At 40.5% G+C, this 27018-nt stretch overlaps 1 non-coding gene across 1 annotated transcript; it reads left to right on the top strand.

The window, feature by feature from the left end:
* The first annotated feature begins 15893 nt into the window (after window positions 1-15893).
* On the top strand, window positions 15894-16001 carry LOC130972185 (small nucleolar RNA R71). Its single transcript, XR_009083379.1, has one exon. It is a non-coding gene; the product is annotated as a small nucleolar RNA R71 (small nucleolar RNA).
* Window positions 16002-27018: the final 11017 nt, after the last annotated feature.

The raw sequence follows: 27018 nt of genomic DNA, 5'->3' as shown, positions 1-27018 counted from the left end.
AATTAAAGAGAATTGGAAGTAAAGGTACTGAATCTTAAAGAACAAGAAATTAAATGACTGAAACTTAAAGTGCAAGAAATGTAAATTGTAGTAACTTAAAGTGCAAGAAATATAAATTGCTTGAATGGAAAAGGGATTTGAGGACTGGAAATTCAGAATTTAAGTAAGGGAAATTAAATTGCAACAATTAACCAAGCAAGAGATGAATTGGAATTGACTAGATGTCAAACAGAAAATGGAAATTTAATTGCAGCAGCAATTCAGCAGAAGAACCAAAAAGAAAATTAGATCTCAGGACTCCAGAGACTAGTTAGCAGAGTTTAGATCTCAATTGCCTTCCTAGATCCAAGTTCACAAAGCAATTAAAGAGAAATTGAAGATTGCAGCAGTAAAGGAAATGGAATTTAACTCAATTATGCAGCAGGAAAATCAAAGAGATCTTAAATGGAGATTGAGACAGAAGTTCCTCAATTCTTCACACTCAAGACTCAAACAAAACCTAGTAAAGAAAACAAACAGATCAGAGGAAGAAGAAGTGAATTCTCAAGCTAATTGCAGTCCGAAAATAAAAATTGAAGAGCAGAAGTTCTAAAGCAGAAAAATGAAAAGTGAACTCTCAAGTTGACTAAGGATGAAAATTAAAAATGAAAGTAAGCTATCTTCTAATCCTAACTAACACCTATTTATACACTTTCTATTTTGGATCTAAGAATTTTGAGTGGGCTTGAAAGATGGGTGAATAATTGAATTAAATTGGATCTTTAGGTGAGTTTCAGCCCATGTTGCTCCCAGGAGGCTGCTCTGCTCTTGTGGAGAGCAGAGCAGTGAAGCTTTGCATGTGAATCCAATTAGCGCGCCAAGTGTGGGAGAGGCACCAGAGGATTGCCCTGCCCTTGTGGAGAGCGAGGCAGTGGTGTCATGGTGCGTGCCTTGCTTCCCTGCCCGTGCGTCCAAGTTGCGTCTTGGCCATGTCAAGCGCGCCTCATTTGCGTGCCAAGGAGTAGCGCTCTGCTCTCCTTGTGGGCAGCGCAACATTGTCTCCAAGGGGGTCCTTGTTTCGAAACTTGGTGGGGGAAGCACGCTGCCTTTTTCCTTGGTTTCCTTGGCACCAGAGTAGCGCCTAGTGCTTGGCTTCCTAGAGGTCTTGTGTTCGATCCTTGGAGGTAGCCTTTTAGCCAAGTGTGGCTCATTTTCCTTTGTGTGTAGCGTTACTTCCTTCCCTCTTGAGCTTGGGTTCGAAACCCATGGGTGGCTCTTGGAGTTAATTTTTCTTGAATTTTTCCATGAGGAGCCCGAAATTGCTCTTGAGGAGGGCAGGGCAGAATTTTTCCTTTCCTTGTTTCTTGGCTCCCAAATTGTGCTCCGCTCTCAAGGGGGGCAGGGCAATGAAGCCTTGAATGCTTGGTTCATTGTTGTGCTCCCTTGGAGAGCAGTGTGCTCTTGTGGAGAGCAGTGTGGCTTCCTTCCTTCATTGTGTCACACTCTTTTCTTCCTTGGGCTACGCTTTCTTAGGCCACACTTTCTTCTTTTCTTCTTTTCTTCACCTACAAATAATCAAAACAACCAATCAAAGTATCACCAAATTCACAAGGTTTATAAACCAATTAAAAATCAATTTAATTTAGCTTAAACCTCATGATTTAGCATCAATTAAAGAGTGGTTAATTGATTCAAATAAAACTTGCAATTCCACTCTAAATTACTTACTTATAGTGCAAGAAAGTGCATAAAAACTAGTGAAACAAGTGAAATTAGCTTGAGAAATGGGTATATGATGACTTGTCATCACATGCAGTCGTGCGTACGCACGACCTACGGTGCGTACGTGATGCGTATCTCGTGGACTATGTCGGGAGAGAATTTCTCAATAAAGTTGCATTGCAAGTATAGCTCTACCAACAACAATCCTCGAGGATCAAATTTAGAAAGGAATTGGTTGTCACAAGTTCAACCCCAATAAAGTAATCGAAGTATTCAAACCTCGGGTCATCTCACAAGGAATGGGCAAACATGTGCTTCAACATTGGTTAGAATTCCGGGATTGCAAGTCATGAGCAAGAAATTAAACTAGGAATCTTAATACGCAAGTAATCTTGAAATGCAAGACATTAATTAAAATAACTAAAGCAAGAAGTGAGCAATTCCAAACTAGTAAGATAACATCCAATAGAATTCTATTCTAAACTAAACATGTAACTATAACTAAGACAAAGCAATCAAGATTTTTGGGTTTTCAAATAAGAATGATAAAAGCAACTCTTGGCTAGACATGGGAATTGGGGTCACTATTCTTGTCTAATAACCATATCTTGACAATTATGAGGAACCAAACTCATTAAGTCTACTTCTATACTTGAAGTATGTTAAATGGTTTGGTCAACATCCACCTATAAGGTCTAACCTCACTACTAATTAACCTAGTAGTAGGCTAGTGTCAATGGCTATCAAATTGACCACTAAGGGTTCTCAAATCATCAAATCCATTAGACCCAATGACTCAAGTTTACCCAATTCCCTTGGCCTAAGCCAAGAGTAAAAAGAACTACTCCATAATCAAGGTAAACAATTCATCAAACACATGGTAAGCATTAGCAAAAGACATGTTCAAATTGCAATTGGATTGAAATTAACAAATACCCACTAACAAGTATCAACATACAATCACTCAAACAACACAATTAATCATAAAAATCATCAATGTAACATCAACAAATCAAGATTCACAACATTCATGCAATGGGTATAAAGTAACAATTGACAAGAATCCATAAAACTAACACAAGATCTAAGCAAAATTATACTAAGGAATTCAAATTAAACAATCAAAACTAGTAATTAACAAGATCCAATTCAGAATTTAACAAGGGAAGATCAAATTAAAGCTAGATCTAGAGAGGGACAAGAGTTTCTCTATCTAGAAGAACAAAAAACCAAAAACTAGAAAATGTGTCTTAGTGTGAAAAATGATTGATCCCCCCTTTCTCCCTAGCATCCTTGGGGCTTTTCCATGTAGAAACAGCTTGAATTTGGGCCTAATGAGTCTCAGAAATTGCCAGGCACAATTTCCTTTAATGAGGTCACGTGCAGCTTCCCGCGCGTGCGCGCCATGCGTGCATGCGCGTCGATTGCTTTTGTGATCCACACGTGCGCGCCAAGTGCGCGTGCGCATCGGTTGGAATTCTCTGGCCCGCGCGGATGCACCCATCCTTGCGCGTTGCTTCCAGCTATCCTCATCCACGTGTGCGTGTGAAGTGCGCGTGCGCGTTGGTGCTGAAGCTTCCAAAATCCAAATCTTCATGTTCCTTCCTCTTGTGCATGCTTTCTTTCTCTCTTTTAGGCCATTCTTACCCTATTAATTCTGAAATCACTCAACAAATACATCACGGCATCGAATGGCAATAAAAGAGGATCAAAATATAGCAATTCTAAGGCAAAATAAGCATGTTTTCCATCATGGAGCAATATTATGAGGCGAACACATAACCATGTATTTCTTGTGAATAAGTTCGAGAAATATTGACAAAAACCCCCAAATTAAGCACAAGATAAACCACAAAATTTGGGTTTATCAAATCTCCCCACACTTAAACCAAGCATGTCCTCATGCTTAAAATAAAAAGACCAAAGATCATGGTGAGAAAGGGTTTATGAAATGCAACTAATGTAAAATCGTCTATCTACTTTGTCGAGGGTAAATCCATCCTCCAAGAACACATGTGGGCATATAGGGTGAAAATGATATGTAGTTCATGAATCCTACCAAACTGAATATCACTATGAAGTGCATATAACTTGCTAAATGAACGCTTGTGAAAGTTGAGAACAAGGAGTTGAGCATCGAACCCTCGCCGGATGTGTATCCGCTCTATGCGCTCAAGTGTATAAGGTTCGTCACTCAATCCTCTCCTAATCATGCTTTCCAAGATTTGTCTTTCACCTAACAATCACCAATTACATAATGCATGCTTACAAATATCATGAGGTCTTATCATGGGGTGTAACGTGGCTAGGGTGAAGGTAAGGATGCATATGGTCAAGTGAGCTTAAAATTTGAGTCCTTGATTAACCTAGAATCCCACTAGACACATAGAACAACCTATACAACTATAATACATTACCTAGCTACCCTTGAGTTTCACTTTTTGCATACTCATGCATTCTTTTCAATTCACATCCCGTATGCATTGTTATTATTACTTTGTCTTGGGGCATTTTTGTCCCCTTTCATTGCTTTCTCTCTTTTCTTTTTTTTTGGTCCCCTTTTTTCCTTGGGGTTTCATGTATAAGACTTTCATACATATGGTTCAATCATTCAATACATGAGTATGTTCCCAAATCCTAGAATTTTTAATTACGACTACAATACATCTCTTTACATCTACCCAAATTTCCAAGTACACCCTCCCATTTGAATGATACACGCCTCCACTTACCTAAGCTAATCAAGGATCCAAATTTAGGGACATTCATTGTTTTTCACTTAGGATTGTTGATGTGCTCCTTTTAGGAACAAAGAGGGTTTATCATAGGCTCAAAATTGGTTAGCAATGGTAGATAAAAGGGTTAAGGCCGTTCGGGAAAAGTGACTATTGAAATGATGGCCTCAATCATGTAAATGCATTCATACACAAAGTAATGGACATATAGAATCAGACAAAGCAAGGATTACAATCATAGAAAGAGTAATGCACACAAGAATGGGAAATAGTGGTTAGAAGATATAACCACACAACAGGCTCAAAACTTACATGCTTGTGTTCTTAGCTCAATCACTATGTTCCAACATACATTCTTGAAGCAAGTTTTTTGCAAAAATTTTTCCAAAATTGGTAGGGTACCCCAAAACATAGTTTCTTGGCGAAGAAGTTATTATTTGACCAAGCAACTCTATAGATACTAACTATCATGCAAAGGATATTTACAAACAAGACTAACTACACATGCAGTGTACTAACTACTAAGCAAAAGATAAATCCATGGGTGTTGAAGGGAAGAGATTGTTACCCATGGAGATCGGTCAAACGACCTCTCCACACTTAGAATTTAGCACGGTCCTCCGTGCTACCAATAATGCACAAAGAACGGTAGGGAGCGGAACCTTCACTATCCCTTTCATCAGAGCTCCCATCACTTGAGGTTGAGGTGGACGTGGATATCTCGGGTTCCTCCATGCTAGGGGTAACACAACGCAGAAGCTTCTTGATGTAAATGTATCGGTGTTGGTTGTGCCACTCATATCTATCAATCTTCTGGTGTAGATCTTCTATCCTTTGATGGTTGGATCTTTGCTACGGTGGTGACTGATGAACGGATATTTTATACGCTTTTTGGGGGTAATTTCATGTAGTTTTTAGTATGTTTTAGTTAGTTTTTAGTATACTTTTATTAGTTTTTAGGAAAAATTCATATTTCTGGACTTTACTATGAGTTTTTGTGTTTTTCTGGATGAAATTGAGGGAGCTGAGCAAAAATCTGATTCAGGCTGAAAAAGGACTGCTGATGCTGTTGGATTCTGACCTTCCTGCACTCGGAATGGATTTTTTAGAGCTACAGGAGTCCAATTGATGCGCTCTCAATTGGGTTGGAAAGTAGACATCTAGGACTTTCCAGCAATATATAATAGTCCATACTTTGCTCGAAGATAAATGACGTAAACTGGCGTTTAACGCCAGTTCCATGTTCCATTCTGCCGTTTAACGCTAGAAACAGGTTGCAAATTGGAGTTAAATGCCCAAAACAGGTTACAACCTGATGTTTAACTCCAGAAACAGCCCAGGCACGCGAAAAGCTCAAGTCTCAGCCCTAGCACACACCAAGTGGGCCCCAGAAGTAGATTTCTGCACTATCTATCTTAGTTTACTCATTTTTTGTAAACTTAGGTTACTAATTTAGTATTTAAACAACTTTTAGAGATTTATTCTATACCTCATGACATTTTTAGATATGAACTTTGTACTCTTTGACGGCATGAGTCTCTAAACTCCATTGTTGGGGGTGAGGAGCTTTGTTGTGTCTCGATGAATTAATGCAATTATTTTTGTTTTCTATTCAAAAACACGCTTGTTTCTATCTAAGATATTCATTCGCACTTCAATATGAAGAAGGTGATGATCCGTGACACTCATCACCATTCTCAACCTATGAACGCGTGCCTGACAACCACCTCCGTTCTACCTTCGATTGAATGAGTATCTCTTGGATTCCTTAATCAGAATCTTCGTGGTATAAGCTAGAATCCATTGGCAGCATTCTTGAGAATTCGGAAAGTCTAAACCTTGTCTGTGTTATTCAGAGTAGGATTCAGGGATTGAATGACTGTGATGAGCTTCAAACTCACAAGGGTTGGGCGTAGTGATAGACGCAAAAGGATCAATGGATCCTATTCCAGCATGAGTGAGAACCGACAGATGATTAGCCGTGCGATGACAGCGCACCTGGACCATTTTCACTGAGAGGACGGATGGTAGCCATTGACAACGGTAATCCACCAACTCACAGCTTGCTATAGGAGGAACCTTGCGTGTGTGAAGAAGAAGACATGGGAAAAGCAGAGATTCAGAAGACAAAGCATCTCCAAAGCTCCAACATATTCTCCATTACTGCATAACAAGTATTATTTAATCCATGCTTTTTATTTACTACCAATCAAAACTGAGAATTATTATTATCCTGACTAAGAGTTACAAAATAACCATAGCTTGCTTCAAGCCAACAATCTCCGTGGGATTCGACCCTTACTCACGTAAGGTATTACTTGGATGACCTAGTGCACTTGCTGGTTAGTTGTGCGAAGTTGTGAAGAATTGTGATTTACAATTTCGTGCACCAAGTTTTTGGCGTCGTTGCCGGGGATTGTTTGAGTTTGAACAACTGAGGTGAATCTTGTTGCTTAGATTAGGAAAATTTTGTCTTTTGGGTTAGAGTCTTTTAATTTCTTTTCAAAAATTTTTCAAAAAAATTATTTTTCTTTATTAATTTTTAGTTTTTCTGTGAGTTTAGTGTCATGCTTTAAGTTTGGTGTCAATTGCATGCTTTTCTTTTTCTTTCAATTTTCGAATTGCATGTTTTTGTTTTCCTTTAAAAATACCATTTTAAAATACGTTAAATTTATAGCTCAGTTGGTTAGAGCGTTGTGCTTGTGTTCTTCGTAATTGGGTATCTTCCTTTTAAAACTTTTTCAAAAATAATTTTTCTTTGATTAAATCTTATGCCAAAACTTTAAGTTTGGTGTTCTCTTGTTAATTTTCCTTTAGTTTTTGAAAATTTTATTTTGGTTTTCTAAAAATTTTAATTTTGCTATTCTTTCTTTTGTTCTTATTGTTCTTGTGAGTCTTCTTTGTGTTTTGATCTTAAAATTTTTAAGTTTGGTGTGCCTTGGTGTTTTCCCTCCAAAATTTTCGAGAACAAGGAGCACTAGATCTAAAAATTTTAAGTCTTGTGTCTTTTGTGTGTTTTTCTCTTTCATCATAAAATTCAAAAATAAAAAATATATTTTCTAACTATTTTTAAGCAAATATTTCAAAATTTTTCATGAAAATTCAGATTTTAATTTCAAAATTTTATCTTATCATATCTTAGTTGTCAAGTTTTTTAAAAAAATTCATATCTTTTTCAAATCATATCCTTTTTAAAATTTTTAAAAATCATATCTTTTTCAAAACTTCCTAACCACTTTTTCTCTCTCTTCATTTTTCGAAAATCCTCACCCATTTTTCATTTTATTTTATTTTTTTTTAATTTCCATTTTCTAAAAAAAATATTTTAATACTATTTGAATCTCCAATTTACAACATCTTCCTTTCTCCATCATAGACCTAAGTGGAAATGAACAGTCCAGAAGGACTCTGGGGTCATATGCTAACCCCACTACTGCTTCATGTGGGTGTAGTATCTGTATACCCTCCATCAGAGTCAGTAGTTTTGAGTTGAATCCTCAGCTCATTATCATGGTGCAGCAAAGTTGCCAGTATTCTGGTCTTCCACAGGAAGAACCTACAGAGTTTCTGGCACAATTTTTACAAATTATTGACACATTACATGATAAGGAAGTAGATCAGGATGTCTACAGATTATTACTGTTTCCATTTGCTGTAAAAGACCAAGCTAAGGCCAGTATAAAAATATGGAAACAGCTGTCAGAAAAATTTCTGAATCAATATTTCCCTCCAAAACGGATGACACAGCTAAGGCTGTACATCCAAGGCTTTAAACAAGGAGATAATGAATCTCTTTATGATGCCTAGGAGAGATACAGAGAGATGCTAAGAAAATGCCCCTCTGAAATATTTTCAGAGTGGATGCAGTTAGACATCTTCTATTATGGGCTTACAGAGAAAGCTCAGATGTCTTTGGACCACTCAGCTGGTGGATCTATACACATGAGAAAGACAATTGAAGAAACTCAAGAGCTCATTGATGCAGTTGCCAGAAATCAGCATCTGTACCTAAGTAGTGAACTTTCCATGAAAGAAGAGGCTAAAACAGTAATTGTTGGACTCAGTCCTGCAGAACAAGTTACTGAATTCAATCAGCAATTAGATTTTCTAACAAAACAGCTAGCCGAATTCAAGGAGATACTACAAGACACAAGACAGGGTAATATGAATATGGAAGTACAATTGAAGCAAACAGAACAGCAGTTATCAAAACAAATAACAAAAGAGTGCCAAGCAGTTCAATTAAGAAGTGGAAAAACATTAAATACCTCACTTCAAAGCAGAAGGAAGCCAAGAAATGAACAAACTGCTATCCAAAATCTCTCTGAGGATAGTAAGAGCCCAGAGAGGAATAATTCTGGCACTCAAACGCCAGAAGAGAGTGGAGAGCTGGCGTTAAACACCCAACCCATGCTTAGTTCTGGCGTTCAAACGCCAGAAACAGGTAAAGAGTTGTCGTCTAACGCCAATCCAGGTTCCAACCCTGGCATTCAAACGCTAGTGAGGGATTAGACACATACAAGTGCTGATAGTAATCCCTCTAAAAAGGCTTCTCCAACCACATCTATAGGAAATAAACCTGCAGCAACTAAGGTTGAGAAATACAAAGCCAAAATGCCTTATCCTCAGAAACTCTGCCAAGCAGAACAGGATAAGCAATTTGCCCACTTTGCAGACTATCTCAGGACTCTTGAAATAAATATTCCGTTTGCAGAGGCACTTGAGCAAATACCCTCTTATGCTAAGTTCATGAAAGAGATCTTAAGTCATAAGAAGGATTGGAGAGAAACTGAAAAAGTTTACCTCACTGAAGAATGCAGTGCAGTCATTTTGAAAAGCTTACCAGAGAAGCTTAAAGATCCTGGAAGCTTCATGATACCATGCACATTAGAGGGTACTTGTACCAAGAAATTTTTATGTGATCTTGGAGCAAGTATCAACCTAATACCTGCATCCACTATCAAAAAGCTTGGTTTAACTGAAGAAGTCAAACCAACCCGGATATGTCTCCAACTTGCTGATGGCTCCATTAAATACCCATCAGGCATGATTGAAGACATGATTGTCAAGGTTGGGCCATTTGCCTTTCCCACTGACTTTGTGGTGCTGGAAATGGAGGAGCACAAGAGTGCAACTCTCATTCTAGGAAGACCTTTCCTAGCAACTGGACAAACCCTCATTGACGTCTAAAAACGGGAATTAACCATGAGAGTCAATGAGGACGAGTTTAAGTTGAATGTTGTCAAAGCTATTGGTGTGGCGAAATTGTGAACAATACTTTTTCACAACTCAAATAATCCCCGGTAATGGCTCCAAGAACTTGGTGCGCTCAATACCATGGCATTACACAACTTCGCACAACTAACCAGCAAGTGCACTGGGTCGTCCAAGTAATAAACCTTACGTGAGTAAGGGTCGATCCCACGGAGATTGTTAGTATTGAAGCAAGCTATGGTCATCTTGTAAATCTTAGTCAGGCAAACTCAAATGTATATGATGATGAACGAAAATAACATAGAAGATAAAGATAGTGATACTTATGTATATCATTGGTGTAAGAGCTTCAGACAAGTGTATGAAGATGCCTTCCCTTCCGTCTCTCTGCTTTCCTAATGCCTTCATCCAATCCTTCTTACTCCTTTCCATGGCAAGCTCGTGTAAGGTTTCACTGTTGTCAGCAGCTACCTCCCATCCGCACAGTGAAAGCTAATGCACACACTCTGTCACAGTGCTGCCAATCACCGGTTTGGTTCCCTCCCCTACCGGAATAGAATAACTCTTTTGCGTCTGTCACTAACGCCCAGTAGGTTACAGGTTTGAAGCACGTCACAGTCATTCAGTCATTGAATCCTACTCAGAATACCACAGACAAGGTTAGACCTTCCGGATTCTCTTGAATGCTGCCATCAGTTCTTGCCTATACCACGAAGATTCCGAAGAATCCAAGAGATATTCACTAAGCCTCAGATGCTTGTAGAACAAGAATGGTTGTCAGTCACCTTGTTCATGGGTGAGAATGGTGATGGGCGTCAATCATCACCTTCATCATGTTGAAGAACAAGTGATATCTTGGTAAAAGAACAAGCGGAATTGAATGGAAGAACAATAGTAATTGCATTAATACTCGAGGTACAGCAGAGCTCCACACCTTAATCTATGGTGTGTAGAAACTCCACCGTTGAAAATACATAAGCATAAGGTCTAGGCATGGCCGAATGGCCAGCCTCCCAATGATCTAAGATAGCATAAAACTCAAAGATAGCTACCAAGACCTGTGTCTAATACAATAGTAAAAGGTCCTACTTATAGAAAACTAGTACATAGATGAGTAAATGACATAAAAATCCACTTCCGGGCCCACTTGGTGTGTGCTTGGGCTGAGCAATGAATAAATTTCGTGTAGAGACTCTCCTTGGAGTTAAACGCCAGCTTTGGTGCCAGTTTGGGCGTTTAACTCCCATTTGGGTGCCAGTTCCAGCGTTTAACGCTGGGATTTCTTGAGGTGACTTTGAACGCCGGTTTGGGCCATCAAATCTTGGGCAAAGTATGGACTATTATATATTGCTGGAAAGCCCAGGATGTCTACTTTCCAACGCCGTTGAGAGCGAGCCAATTGGGCTTCTGTAGCTCCAGAAAATCCGCTTCGAGTGCAGGGAGGTCAGAATCCAACAGCATCTGCAGTCCTTTTGAGTCTCTGGATCAGATTTTTGCTCAGGTCCCTCAATTTCAGCCAGAAAATACCTGAAATCACAGAAAAACACACAAACTCATAGTAAAGTCCAGAAAAGTGAATTTTAACTAAAAACTAATAAAAATATACTAAAAACTAACTAGATCATATCAAAAACATACTAAAAACAATGCCAAAAAGCATACAAATTATCCGCTCATCACAACACCAAACTTAAATTGTTGCTTGTCCCCAAGCAACTGAAAGTCAAATAAGACAAAAGGAAGAGAATATGCAATGAATTCCAAAAACATCTGTGAAGATCAGTATTAATTAAATGAGCGGGGCTTTTAACTTTTTGCCTCTGAACAGTTTTGGCATCTCAATCTATCCTTTGAAATTCAGAATGGTTGGCTTCTTTAGGAACTTAGAATCCAGATAGTGTTAATGATTCTCCTAGTAAAGTATGATGATTTTTGAACATAGCTATTTATTGAGTCTTGGCTGTGGACCAAAGCACTCTGTCTTTCCAGTATTACCACCGGATACATACATGCCACAGACACATAATTGGGTGAACCTTTTCAGATTGTGACTTAGCTTTGCTAAAGTCCCCAATTAGAGGTGTCCAGGGTTCTTAAGCACACTCTTATTTGCCTTGGATCACTACTCTTATTATTATTATTATTTTTTTTTTCGTTTTTTTTTTTTTTTGAATAGCAATGCTTTTTCTTGCTTCAAAAATCATTTTATTGATTTTTCAGATTCTCAATAACATGTCTCCTTTTTCATCATTCTTTCAAGAGCCAACATTCATGAACCACAAATTCAAGATACATATGCACTGTTTAAGCATGCATTCAGAGAACAAAAATATTGCCACCACATCAAAATAATTAAACTATTATAAAATTCAAAATTCATGCAATTCTTCCTTTTTCAATTAAGCACATTTTTATTCAAGAAAGGTGATGGATTCATAGGACATTCATAACTTTAAGGCATAGACACTAAGACACTAATGATCACAAGACACAAGCATGGATAACATAAAGCATAAAAATCGAAAAACATGAGAATAAAGAACAAGGAAATCAAGGAATGGGTCCACCTCAGTGATGGCGGCTCTTCCTTGCTTTTGAAGGTCCTATGGAGTGCTTGAGCTCCTCAATGTCTCTTCCTTGCCTTTGTTGCTCCTCTCTCATGATTCTTTGTTCTTCTCTAATTTCATGGAGGAGAATGGAGTGTTCTTGGTGCTCCACCCTTAGTTGTCCCATATTGGAACTCAACTCTCCTAGGGAGGTGTTTAGTTGCCCCCAATAATCTTGTGGAGGAAAATTCATCCCTTGAGGAATCTCAGGGATCTCATGATGAGTGGGATCTCTTGTGTACTCCATCCTTTTCTTAGTGATGGGCTTGTCCTCATCAATGGTGATGTCTCCCTCTATGTCAACTCCCACTGAATAACAGAGGTGACAAATGAGGTGAGGAAAGGCTAACCTTGCCAAGGTGGAGGTCTTGTCCGCCACCCTATAGAGTTCTTGGGCTATAACCTCATGAACCTCTATTTCTTCTCCAATCATGATGCTATGAATCATGATGGCCCGGTCTATGGTAACTTCGGACCGGTTGCTAGTGGGAATGATTGAGCGTTGTATGAACTCTAACCATCCTCTATCCACGGGTTTGAGGTCATGCCTTCTCAATTGGACCGGCTTTCCTCTTGAATCTTGCTTCCATTGTGCGCCCTCTTCACATATGACTGTGAGGACTTGGTCCAACCTTTGATCAAAGTTGACCCTTCTAGTGTAAGGATGCTCATCTCCTTGCATCATAGGCAAGTTGAACGCCACCCTCACACTTTCCGGACTAAAATCCAAGTATTTCCCCCGAACCATAGTAAGATAATTCTTTGGATCCGGGTTCACACTTTGGTCATGGTTCTTGGTGATCCATGCATTGGCATAGAACTCTTGAACCATCAAGATTCCGACTTGTTGAATGGGGTTGGTAAGTACTTCCCAACCTCTTCTTCGGATCTCATGGCGGATCTCCGAATATTCACCCTTTTTGAGTGAAAAGGGGACTTCGGGGATCACCTTCTTCAAGGCCACAACTTCATAGAAGTGGACTTGATGCACCCTTGAGAGGAATCTATCCATCTCCCATGACTCGGAGGTGGAAGCTTTTGCCTTCCCTTTCCTCTTTTTAGAGGTTTCTCCGGCCTTGGATGCCATAAATGGTTATGAAAAAGCAACGCTTTTACCACACCAAACTTAAAATGTTTGCTCGTCCTCGAGCAAAAGAAGAAAGAAGAGAGTAGAAGAAGAAGAAATGAGGAAGAGGGAGATGGTGGTGTATTCGGCCAAGAAGGGTAAGAAAGGGTGTTTAGGTTGTGTGAAAATGAAGGGTTGGAGAAGGGTATTTATAGGAGAGAGGGGGGTGAGGGTTCGGCCATTTGAGGGTGGGTTTGGGAGGGGAAGTGGTTTGAATTTGAAGGGTGAGGTTGGTGGGGATTTATGAAGGATGGATATGAATGGTGAAGAGAAAGATGGGATTTGATAGGTGAGGGGTTTTTGGGGAAGAGGTGTTGAGGTGATTGGTGAATGGGGGAAGAAGAGAGAGAGTGATGGTAGGGTCCTGTGGGGTCCACAGATCCTGTAGTGTCAAGGAAAAGGCATCCTTGCACCAAATGGCATCAAAATCCACGTTTTGAGCCTTTTCTGGCGTTAAACGCCGGGCTGGTGCCCATTCCTGGCGTTTAACACCAGGTTTTTGCCCTTTACTGGCGTTTAACGCCAATCTGGTGCCCCTTTCTGGCGTTAAACGCCCAGAATGGTGCCAGACTGGGCGTTTAAACGCCCAACTGCTAGGCTGACTGGTGTTTGAACGCCAGCAGCATCTTCCTCCAGGGTGTGCTGTTTTTCTTCCTGTTTTTCATTTTGTTTTTGCTTTTTTCATTGTTTTTGTGACTTCTTATGATCATCAACCTACAAAAAAGATAAAATAACAAAAGAAAATAATTAATTATAAAACATTGGGTTGCCTCCCAACAAGCGCTTCTTTACTGTCATTAGCTTGACAGAGGACTCTCATGGAGCCTCAGAGATGCTCAGAACCGTGTTGGAACTTCCCAACACCAAACTTAGAGTTTGAATGTGGGGGTTCAACACCAAACTTAGAGTTTGATTGTGGCCTCCCAGCACCAAACTTAGAGTCTGACTGTGGGGGCTCTGTTTGGCTCTGTTTTGAGAGAAGCTTTTCATGCTTCTTCTCCATGATGACAGAGGGATATCCTTGGGCCTTAAACACCAAGGATTCTTCATTCACTTGAATGATCAACTCTCCTCTATCAACATCAATCACAGCCTTTGCTGTGGCTAGGAAGGGTCTGCCAAGGATGATGGATTCATCCATGCACTTCCCAGTCTCTAGGACTATGAAGTCAGTAGGAATGTAATGGTCTTCAACCTTAACCAGAACATCCTCTATAAGTCCATAGGCTTGTTTTCTTGAGTTGTCTGCCATCTCTAGTGAGATTTTGCAGCTTGCACCTCAAAGATTCCTAATTTCTCCATTACAGAGAGGGGCATGAGGTTTACACTTGACCCCAAGTCACACAAGGCCTTCTTGAAGGTCATGGTGCCTATGGTACAAGGTATAGAAAACTTCCCAGGATCCTGCCTCTTTTGAGGCAAATGCTGCCTAGACAAGTTATCCAGTTCTTTGGTGAGCAAAGGAGGTTCATCCTCCCAAGTCTCATTTCCAAATAACCTGTCATTCAGCTTCATGATTGCTCCAAGGTATTTAGCAACTTGCTCCTCAGTGACATACTCCTCCTCTTCAGAGGAAGAATACTCATCAGAGCTCATGAAAGGCAGTAGTAAGTCCAAGGGAATCTCTATGGTCTCAGTTTGAGCCTCAGATTCCCAAGGTTCCTCATTGGGGAACTCATTGGAGGCCAGTGGACGTCCAGTGAGGCCTTCCTCAGTGGCGTTCACTGCCTCTTCTTCCTCCCAGAATTCGGCCATGTCTATGGCTTTGCACTCTCCTTTTGGATTTTCTTCAGTGTTACTTGGGAGAGTGCTTGGGGGAAGTTCAGTAATTTTCTTGCTCAGCTGACCCACTTGTCCTTCCAAATTCCTAATGGAGGATCTAGTTTCAGTCATGAAACTTTGAGTGGTTTTGATTAGATCAGAGACCATGGTTGCTAAGTCAGAGGTATTCTGCTTAGAGCTCTCTGTCTGTTGCTGAGAAGATGATGGAAAAGGTTTACCATTGTTAAACCTGTTTCTTCCACCATTATTATTGAAACCTTGTTGAGGTCTCTCTTGATTCTTCCATGAGAGATTTGGGTGATTTCTCCATGAAGAATTATAGGTGTTACCATAGGGTTCTCCTAGGTAATTCACCTCTTCCATTGAAGGGTTCTCAGGATCATAAGCTTATTCCTCAGATGAAGCCTCCTTAGTACTGTTTGGTGCATTTTGCATTCCAGACAGACTTTGAGAAATCAGATTGACTTGTTGAGTCAATATCTTGTTCTGAGCCAAAATGGCATTCAGAGTGTCAATCTCAAGAATTCCTTTCTTCTGACTAGTCCCATTGTTCACAGGATTCCTTTCAGAAGTGTACATGAATTGGTTATTTGCAACCATTTCAATCAATTCTTGAGCTTCTGCAGGCGTCTTCTTCAGATGAAGAGATCCTCCAGCCGAGCTATCCAAAGACATCTTGGATAGTTCAGAGAGACCATCATAGAAAATACCTATGATGCTCCATTCAGAAAGCATGTCTGAAGGACATCTTCTGATTAATTGTTTGTATCTTTCCCAAGCTTCATAGAGGGATTCTCCATCCTTCTGTCTGAAGGTCTGGACTTCCACTCTAAGCTTACTCCATCTTTGTGGTGGAAAGAACTTTGCCAAGAAGGCATTGACTAGCTTTTCCCAAGAGTCCAGGCTTTCTTTAGGTTGGGAGTCCAACCATATTCTAGCTCTGTCTCTCACAGCAAAAGGGAATAGCATCAGTCTATAGACCTCAGTGTTAACCCCATTAGTCTTGACTGTGTCACAGATTTGCAAGAACTCAGCTAAAAACTGATGAGGATCTTCCATTGGAAGTCCATGAAACTTGCAATTCTGTTGCATTAGAGAAACTAATTGAGGCTTAAGCTCAAAGTTGTTTGCTCCAATGGCAGGGATAGAGATGCTTCTCCCATAGAAATCAGGAGTAGGTGCAGTAAAGTCACCAAGCACCTTCCTTGCATTGTTGGCATTGTTGTTGTTTTCGGCTGCCATTTGTTCTTCTTCCTTGAAGAATTCGGTCAGGTGCTCTAAAGAGAGTTGTGTTTTGGCTTCTCTTAGCTTTCTCTTCAAGGTCCTTTCAGGTTCAGGATCAACCTCAACAAGAATGCCTTTGTCTCTGCTCCTGCTCATATGAAAGAGAAGAGAACAAGAAAGTGTGGAATCCTCTATGTCACAGTATAGAGATTCCTTGAAATGTCAGAGGAAAAGAGAAATAGAAAGAAGAAGGAGAAGATGAATTCGAACTTTAATTAGATAAGGTTCGAATTGTGCATTTAGAAGGAGTGGTACTCCATAAATAGAAGGATGTGGGAAGGAGGGAAGAGATTTTTCGAAAATTCATTAAAATATTTTGAAAACATTTTTGAAAAACATTAATTGATTTTCGAAAATCAAAGTGGGAAAGAAAGCAAGTGATTTTTGAAAAAAAAGATTTTAAAATTAGAAATTAAAAAGATATGATTGCAAACTATTTTGAAAAAGATGTGGTTAAAAAGATTTAATTGAAAAGTTATGGTTTTAAAAAGATGTGATTGAGAAGATATGATTTGAAAACAATTTTAAAAGATATGATTTGAAAACAATTTGAAAAAGATTTGATTTAAAAAAATTAATGACTTGCCTAACAAGAAAAGATATGATTCAAACATAAAACCTTTCTCAACAGAAAAGGCAACAAATTTGAGATGTCCAATCAATTCATTAATTGTTAGTAAGTATCTTTTAAAAAGGAAAGAAATTGATTTTGAAAACATTTGATTGAAAAGATTTGATTTGAAAAAGATTTGATTTTGAAAAACTAAAAAAAATTGATTTGAAAACAAAATCTTCCCCCTAGCACCATCCTGGCGTTAAACGCCCAGAATGGTATACATTCTGGCGTTTAACGCCCAAAATGCTACCTCTTTGGGCGTTAAACGCCCAACCAGGTGCCCTGGCTGGCGTTTAAACGCCAGTCTGCCTTCTTCACTGGGCATTTTTGAATGCTCAGCTTTTTCTGTGTAATTCCTCTGCAGTATGTTCTGAATCTTCAATTCTTTGTATCATTGACTTGAAAAGACACAAATTAAAAATATTTTTGGATTTTTAATAATCAAAATGCAAAAGGAATCAATTAACAATGCATGCAAGACACCAAACTTAGCAGTTTGTATACTACTGACACTAACAATATGAGAATGCATATGAGACACACAAAATACTTCAAGTCAATAGAATTCAAAGATCAAAACAAAGAAATATATGCATGGATTCGAAAATTATAACAAAAACATGCATTTGACACCAAACTTAGGATGAGACACTAAACTTAAGCAAGAAACATCAAATATTTTTGGTCTTTTTGATTTTGTAATTTTTTTGTGTTTTTCGAAAATTAAATGAGAAAAAGGTATCAAAATTCTTAATGAGAATTCCAGGAATCAGTGTAGTGCTAGTCTAAGAATCCGGTCCAGGAATTAGACATGGCTTCACAGCCAGCCAAGCCTTCAAGGAAAGCTTCGGTCCAAAACACTAGACATGACCAGAGGTCAGCCAATTCTTAGCAGATCACTGCTCCAAGAGCAAAATTGATGAGAATCAACAAGCTCTTGTGGTGATAAGTTGAAACCTCGGTCCAATGAGATTAGACATGGCTTCTCAGCCAGCCAGATTTCAACAAATCATCATGAAACTCTAGAATTCATCTTCAAGAATTTCGAAAAAAATAATACCTAATCTAAGCAACAAGATGAACCGTCAGTTGTCCAGCCTAAACAATCCCGGGCAATAACACCAAAAATTTGATGTTGTTGCCAGATCTTGGCACTGATGTTACCAAAAGCTTGCTCAAAACTTGAACAATCCCCGGCAACGGCGCCAAAAACTTGGTGTGGCGAAATTGTGAACAATACTTTTTCACAACTCAAATAATCCCCGGTAATGGCTCCAAGAACTTGGTGCGCTCAATACCATGGCATTACACAACTTCGCACAACTAACCAGCAAGTGCACTGGGTCGTCCAAGTAATAAACCTTACGTGAGTAAGGGTCGATCCCACGGAGATTGTTAGTATTGAAGCAAGCTATGGTCATCTTGTAAATCTTAGTCAGGCAAACTCAAATGTATATGATGATGAACGAAAATAACATAGAAGATAAAGATAGTGATACTTATGTATATCATTGGTGTAAGAGCTTCAGACAAGTGTATGAAGATGCCTTCCCTTCCGTCTCTCTGCTTTCCTAATGCCTTCATCCAATCCTTCTTACTCCTTTCCATGGCAAGCTCGTGTAAGGTTTCACTGTTGTCAGCAGCTACCTCCCATCCGCGCAGTGAAAGCTAATGCACACACTCTGTCACAGTGCTGCCAATCACCGGTTTGGTTCCCTCCCCTACCGGAATAGAATAACTCTTTTGCGTCTGTCACTAACGCCCAGTAGGTTACAGGTTTGAAGCACGTCACAGTCATTCAGTCATTGAATCCTACTCAGAATACCACAGACAAGGTTAGACCTTCCGGATTCTCTTGAATGCTGCCATCAGTTCTTGCCTATACCACGAAGATTCCGAAGAATCCAAGAGATATTCACTAAGCCTCAGATGCTTGTAGAACAAGAATGGTTGTCAGTCACCTTGTTCATGGGTGAGAATGGTGATGGGCGTCAATCATCACCTTCATCATGTTGAAGAACAAGTGATATCTTGGTAAAAGAACAAGCAGAATTGAATGGAAGAACAATAGTAATTGCATTAATACTCGAGGTACAACAGAGCTCCACACCTTAATCTATGGTGTGTAGAAACTCCACCGTTGAAAATACATAAGCATAAGGTCTAGGCATGGCCGAATGGCCAGCCTCCCAATGATCTAAGATAGCATAAAACTCAAAGATAGCTACCAAGACCTGTGTCTAATACAATAGTAAAAGGTCCTACTTATAGAAAACTAGTACATAGATGAGTAAATGACATAAAAATCCACTTCCGGGCCCACTTGGTGTGTGCTTGGGCTGAGCAATGAAGAAATTTCGTGTAGAGACTCTCCTTGGAGTTAAACGCCAGCTTTGGTGCCAGTTTGGGCGTTTAACTCCCATTTGGGTGCCAGTTCCAGCGTTTAACGCTGGGATTTCTTGAGGTGACTTTGAACGCCGGTTTGGGCCATCAAATCTTGGGCAAAGTATGGACTATTATATATTGCTGGAAAGCCCAGGATGTCTACTTTCCAACGCCGTTGAGAGCGCGCCAATTGGGCTTCTGTAGCTCCAGAAAATCCGCTTCGAGTGCAGGGAGGTCAGAATCCAACAGCATCTGCAGTCCTTTTGAGTCTCTGGATCAGATTTTTGCTCAGGTCCCTCAATTTCAGCCAGAAAATACCTGAAATCACAGAAAAACACACAAACTCATAGTAAAGTCCAGAAAAGTGAATTTTAACTAAAAACTAATAAAAATATACTAAAAACTAACTAGATCATATCAAAAACATACTAAAAACAATGCCAAAAAGCATACAAATTATCCGCTCATCAGCTATGCAGCATCCAGACACCCCAAATGACTGCATGAGCATTGATATTATTGACTCTCTGGTGGAAGAGGTCAATATGACTGCGAGTTTTGAATCAGAGCTAGAGGATATCTTTAAAGATGTTCAGCCTGATCTGGAGGAACCAGAGAGAATAATAGAACCTCTGAAAATCCCTCAGGAAGAGGAGAAATCTCCTGAACCCGAGCTCAAACCATTACCACCATCCCTGAAATATGCATTTCTGGGAGAAGGTGACACTTTTCTTGTAATCATAAGCTCTACCTTAGAGCCACAGGAGGAGGAAGCACTAATTCAAGTACTAACGACACACAAGACAGCTCTTGGATGGTCCATCAGTGATCTTAAGGGCATTAGCCCAGCCAGATGCATGCACAAGATCCTATTGGAGGATGACGTTAAGCCAGTGGTTCAACCACAGAGGCGGCTGAATCCAGCCATGAAGGAGGTGGTGCAGAAGGAGGTCACTAAATTATTAGAGGCTGAAATTATTTATCCTATTTCTGATAGCCCCTGGGTGAGCCCTGTCCAAGTCGTCCCTAAGAAGGGTGGCATGACAGTGGTTCATAATGAAAAAAATGAACTAGTTCTTACAAGAACAGTTACAGGGTGGTATATGTGTATTGATTACAGAAGGCTCAATATAGCTACCAGAAAGGATCATTTTCCTTTACCATTCATAGACCAGATGCTAGAAAGACTAGCAGGTCATGATTACTACTGCTTTCTGGATAGATATTCAGGTTATAATCAAATTGCAGTAGATCCCCAGGATCAAGAGAAAATAACATTCACATGTCCATCTGGAGTATTTGCATACAGAAGGATGCCATTTGGTCTGTGGAATGCACCTGCAACCTTTCAAAGGTAAATGCTCTGTATTTTCTCTGATATGGTGGAAAAATTTTTGGAAGTCTTCATAAATGACTTTTCAGTATTTGGAGACTCATTCAGCTCCTGTCTTGACCATCTAGCACTTGTTATAAAGAGGTGCCAAGAGACTAACCTGGTTTTAAACTGGGAGAAATGTCACTTTATGGTGACTGAAGGAATTGTCCTTGGGCACAAAATTTTGAACAAGGAAATAGATGTGGATCAAGCTAAGGTAGAGGTAATTGAAAAATTACCACCACCTGCCAATGTTAAGGCAATCAGAAGCTTTCTGGGGCATGCAGGATTAGGAGGTATATAAAAGATTTTTAAAAAATTCCAAAACATCTGAGTAATCTGCTAGCTACTGACATGCCATTTATGTTTGATAAGGAGTGTCTGCAGGCGTTTGAGACTCTGAAAGCTAAGCTGGTCATAGCACCAATCATCTCTGCACCAGACTGGACATTACCATTTGAACTAATGTGTGATGCCAGTGACCATGCCATTGATGCAGTGTTGGGACAATGGCATGACAAGCTTTTGCACGTCATTTATTATGCCAGTCGTGTTTTAAATGACGCACAGAAGAACTATACAACCACAGAAAAAGAGTTACTTGCAGTGGTTTACGCCGTTGACAAGTTCAGATCTTATTTAGTAGGATCAAAAGTGATTGTGTACACTGACCATGCTGCTCTTAAATATCTACTCACAAAGCAAGATTCAAAACCGAGACTCATAAGATGGGTGTTGCTTCTGCAAGAGTTTGATATAGAAATAAGAGACAGAAAAGGGACAGAGAACCAAGTAGCAGATCACCTGTCCCGAATAGAACCAGTAGAAGGGGCGTCCCTCCCTCTTACTGAGATCTCTGAAAACTTTTTGAATGAGCAACTCTTTGCCATCCAGGAAGTACCATGGTGTGCAGACATTACAAACTACAAGGCTGTGAGATTCATACCCAAAGAGTATAGTAGGCAGCAATCAAAGAAATTGATCTCGGATGCAAAGTACTATCTGTGGGATGAACCATATCTCTTCAAGAGATGTGCAGACGGAGTAATCCTTAGATGTGTGCCTAAAGAAAAAGTACAGAAGATCCTTTGGCATTGCCATGGATCATAGTATGGAGGACATTTTGGAAGTGAGCGAACATCCACAAGAGTCCTCCAATGTGGCTTCTACTGGCCTACTCTCTAAAGACTCCCGAGAGTTTGTACATAATTGTGACAGTTGCCAAAGATCTGGCGATCTGCCTCACGGTTATGCCATACCTCAACAAGGGATCTTGGAGATTGAGTTGTTTGATGTACGGGGTATTGACTTCATGGGGCCTTTCCCACCATCATACTCAAACACTTATATTCTGGTGGCAGTGGATTATGTATCCAAATGGGTGGAGGCTATTGCAACACCCACCAATGATACTAAGACAGTGTTGAAATTCTTCCAGAAACACATCTTCAACAGATTTGGTGTCCCTAGAGTACTAATCAGTGATGGGGGCGCTCATTTCTGCAATAAACAGCTGTACTCTACTATGATTCGATATGGAGTTAGCCACAGGGTGGCAACTCCATATCATCCACAGATAAATGGGCAAGCTGAAGTCTCTAATAGAGAACTTAAAAGAATCCTGGAACGGACTGTGATTAACCGTAGAAGGGATTGGGCAAGAAGCTTGGATGATGCTCTGTGGGCATACAGAACAATATTCAAGACTCCTATAGGGACCTCTCCATACCAGCTTGTGTATGGAAAAGCCTGTCACTTGCCAGTGGAACTGGAACACAAGGCCTACTGGGCAACCAGATTCCTAAACCTTGAAGCCAAGTTAGCTGCAGAAAGACGATTGCTCCAGTTAAATGAGCTAGAGGAATTCAGACTCAATGCTTTCGAAAATGCAAAAATTTACAAAGAGAAAGCTAAAAGATGGCATGATAAGAAGCTGTCATCCAGAGTCTTTGAGCCAGGGCAGAAAGTTCTGCTGTTTAACTCTAGTCTCAGATTATTCCCTGGAAAGTTAAAATCTCGGTGGAGAGGACCATATATGATTACAGGTGTGTCACCATATGGATATGTAGAGCTTCAGGATAATGACTCTAACAAAAAATTCATTGTTAATGGACAGAGAGTCAAACATTATCTTGAAAGCAATTTTAAGCAAGAATGCTCAAAACTGAGACTTGATTAAAGCTCAGTAATAGTCCAGCTAAAGACCATAAAGAAGCGCTTGCTGGGAGGTAACCCAGCCATTAACAAAGCTTATTTGTTAATTAAATGATAATTTTACAGGTTCATATTAATTATCTTCAAGGTAAAATAGCAATTGCATGAGTTCACAGAGTTACAGAAGGATTCATAGGATAAAACAGCAAAAAGAAGCTCACTGGTGCAAACACGCCAGTAAAAGCTGTTTTGGGCGTTAAACGCCCAAAAGAAGCACCTACTGGGCTGAAGAATAGCTTCTGATGTCTTACTAGGTGAAATGATTAAGTAATAGTGGGGTGAACTCCAAATTATATGTTTATGCAAGGATTCCAATGCTTATTAGTCCTACATTTGGAAGTCTTAGAACTTCGAAATTTTATTCGAATGATGTTCATACCCTGGATCAAAGCTGTCCGACCCAGGATGTTCTACTGACAAAGCGACCGACCTCTTCAGGTCAGGATGACCCGACCTCTTCTCAAAGAGCTCGGCCAAGTCACAGGAAAGCCCAATAAAGGGCCCAGACAGAGGAACACGTCCCGAATCCAAGGGCAGCCCAAGCCTATAGAGATAAAAGTGGTTCCCTTAAAGATAAGATGACCTCACTCGAAGATAAAGATAAGATAAGATAACTAACTTATCTTATCAAAGGAAGGTCACCCTACGCCATTATAAATACACTAGAGCACCTAGGTATAACTCATACTCTGATTCTACTCAATACCTGCTTAATACCCTTGCTAACTTAAGCATCGGAGTCCCTTGCAAGTACCCCCCACCCTCCGGGGACGAAGGAATCAGCACCATCATCAAGTCCAACAAATCGGATACAACCGTTCTGACCAGAACAGAAGATCTCATCCGAGATCGACCTACAATTTCAGGTAACACTCGGAACATTGGCGCCATTGCCGGGGACCTGGAAGTCATCCCATTACCATGGCGGACGACCATGACAATGATCACACCTCATATCTAGAAGAAAGAACACCGCATAAAAACGCGGACACCACACCAAAAGATACTCCCCAAATCAACAATAAGAAGAACTCCCCAAACGAGGGAGCCTTGGATGCATTTCAAGATCGGTTAAAACAACTTGAGGAAGATGCTCTACATCAATGAGAGGCCGAGAAGGATCTACAAAGGGAAATAAGGCGATGCCAGGAATTAGAAAACAAACTCCTAAAACTTGAAGCCGATGTCAAGACCAAAGCCAGCCGATCCACTCCCGAAGATAATGCACGAAAGGAGCAAGACCCATTCACCAAGGAGATCATGAAGACGAAAATCCCAAAGGACTTTAAACTCCTAGACATGACCTTATACGACGGCACTATAGATCCCAGCCATCATCTCAGCAACTTCAGAAGCAGAATGTATCCCACCGACGCCTCAGATGCAGTTCATTGCAAAGCTTTTCCAACTACTTTAACAAAAATAGCAATTAGATGGTTCAACAATCTCCCTCCTAGGTCCATCTCAAGTTTTGATGACATGGCTAAGAAATTCCTGGCCAGATTCTCCATCCAAAAGGACAAAGCTAAACATGCTCTGAGCTTACTGGGAATCAGGCAAGGAGAACGGGAAACCCTGCATAACTACATGGAAAGATTCAACAAGACATGTATGGATATACAGAACCTGCCAATAGAAGCTGCTATTATGGGCCTCATTAATGGCTTGCGAGAAGGGCCCTTTAGTCAATCTATATCAAAAAAGTACCCCACATCTCTGAACGAGGTGCAGGAACGAACGAAAAAGTACATCAATATGGAGGAAAACTCCCGATTAGGAGAGACCTCGAAGGCCAGGTTCACCCCCCGGGATAAAGACAAAGAATCCAGAAAGAAGGAAGATCGACATGGAGAAAAAATCAAAAAATACCACAATTATAACCCCTCTTCGGGTGTCTCTTGTGGATGTATACAAAGAGGTTTGCAACACGGAAAAAAATACCACCAGCTCGACCACTCAAAGACAAAAAAAGAGGAAGAAACTGGGCTGAATATTGTGAATACCATCGAATCTGCGGGAACTCCACCAATGAGTGTTTCGACTTAAAAAATATCATAGAAAAGCTCGTACGAGAAGGAAAGCTTGATCGATATCTGGCCACCCATGATGATGAACAAAGAAAAAGAAGAAGAGTAGAAGATGTCAGACCAACCGCGCGATCATCTCGAACGCCAGAAAGACATGTCCACATGATACACAGCGAATTTGCCGGGGGAGGAATCTCCAAATCATCTCGCAAAAGACATCTCAAAGACGTATATCATGTCGCAGGAAAGGAGGAAGCACCCGACATCCCAGCGATCACTTTTACCAAGGAAGACGCATCCGGCGTCGCATCAGGGCATGACGATCCCATGGTCATCACTATTATACTGGCAAACACAAATCTTCACCGCACGTTGATAGACCAGGGGAGCTCCACCGATATCTTATTCAAAACTGCTTTCGACAAACTCGGCTTAGAAGAAAAAGAACTCAGAGCATATCCGGACAGCCTGTTCGGTCTAGGAGATACCCCAGTTCAACCGATGGGATACATATCGCTCCACATAACTTTCGGAAAAGGAAGTCAGTCAAGAACACTCAAAATAGATTACATCGTAGTCGACGTAAGCTCAGCCTACAATGCCCTAATAGGTCGGACAACGTTAAATCAGCTCGGCGTAATAGTCTCGACTCTGCATCTATGCATGAAGTTCCCAACTGCAGGAGGAATAGCCACGATAAAGGCAGATCAGAAGATGGCGCGCCGCTGTTACAACGAAAGTCTAAACTTCAGAGGCAGAGGAGAAGAATTCCATACAATTGAGCTTGGTGGAGTTCAGAGGCGGGAAGTGCTCCGCCCACAACCTAAAGGAGAAATAGAGAAAATCTAGATCGGGGATACCCCGAACCAAACAACTAATATCGGCACACTCCTAAAAGGAGACATAAAAGAATCACTCATACAGTTTCTACGAGACAACACCGACCTCTTTACGTGGAAGGCCATAGACATGCTAGGCATAGATTCCAAATTAATATGCCACAAGCTAGCAGTCTACCCAGGATCTCGGCCGGTACAACAAAGGCGTAGAAAGCTAGGACCAGAACGCTCTCAAGATGTGGAAGAATAGGTACGAGCTCTACTGGAGGCAGGTTTCATAAGAGAAGTCAAATACCCGCTATGACTTGCTAATGTCGTATTGGTAAAAAAGTCAAATGGGAAGTGGAGAATGTGCACTGATTATACCGATCTCAACAAAGCCTGCCCGAAAGATCCTTATCCGCTTGCAAACATCGACGCTCTGGTAGATGCCTCCTCCGGATATAAATACCTCTCCTTCATGGATGCATACTCAGGATATAACCAAATCCCAATGTACCTACCCGACCAAGAAAAAACCCCATTCTTAAACCCAAAGGGAAATTACTGCTACATTGTTATGCCTTTCGGTCTTAAAAACGCAGGAGCCACTTACCAAAGATTAATGAACAAGGTCTTTTCGGATCACATCAGAAAGATCATGGAGGTCTACGTAGACGACATGCTGGTGAAGACGCAAAACGAAGAGATGTTATTATACGATCTGACACAAGTATTCAACACCCTAAGACGACACGACATGCGACTTAATCCCGTAAAATGTACCTTCGCAGTAGAAGCTGGTAAATTCTTGGGTTTTATGATCACACAAAGAGCAATCGAGGCAAACCCAGATAAGTGCAAGGCCGTACTCGACATGAAAAGTCCGACTTATGTCAAAAAAGTACAACAACTCAACAGGAGGTTGGCAGCCTTATCCAGATTCTTAGCCGGATCACCAATAAGATCTCTCCCCTTCGACGCCACTCTAAGAAAGGGAAAGGAGTTTGAATGGACACCAGAATGCGAGAAAGCCTTCCAAGACTTCAAAGGATTCTTGGGACGGCCACCTATACTAAGTCGGCCACGGGAAGGAGAACCACTCATATTGTACCTCGCGGTGGGACATTGGGCA

Source organism: Arachis stenosperma, chromosome 3, assembly GCF_014773155.1.
Source record: "Arachis stenosperma cultivar V10309 chromosome 3, arast.V10309.gnm1.PFL2, whole genome shotgun sequence".
NCBI lineage: Eukaryota > Viridiplantae > Streptophyta > Magnoliopsida > Fabales > Fabaceae > Arachis > Arachis stenosperma.
The sequence above is the reverse complement of the archived record's forward strand: the minus strand, read 5'-3'. Positions and strand labels throughout refer to the sequence as shown.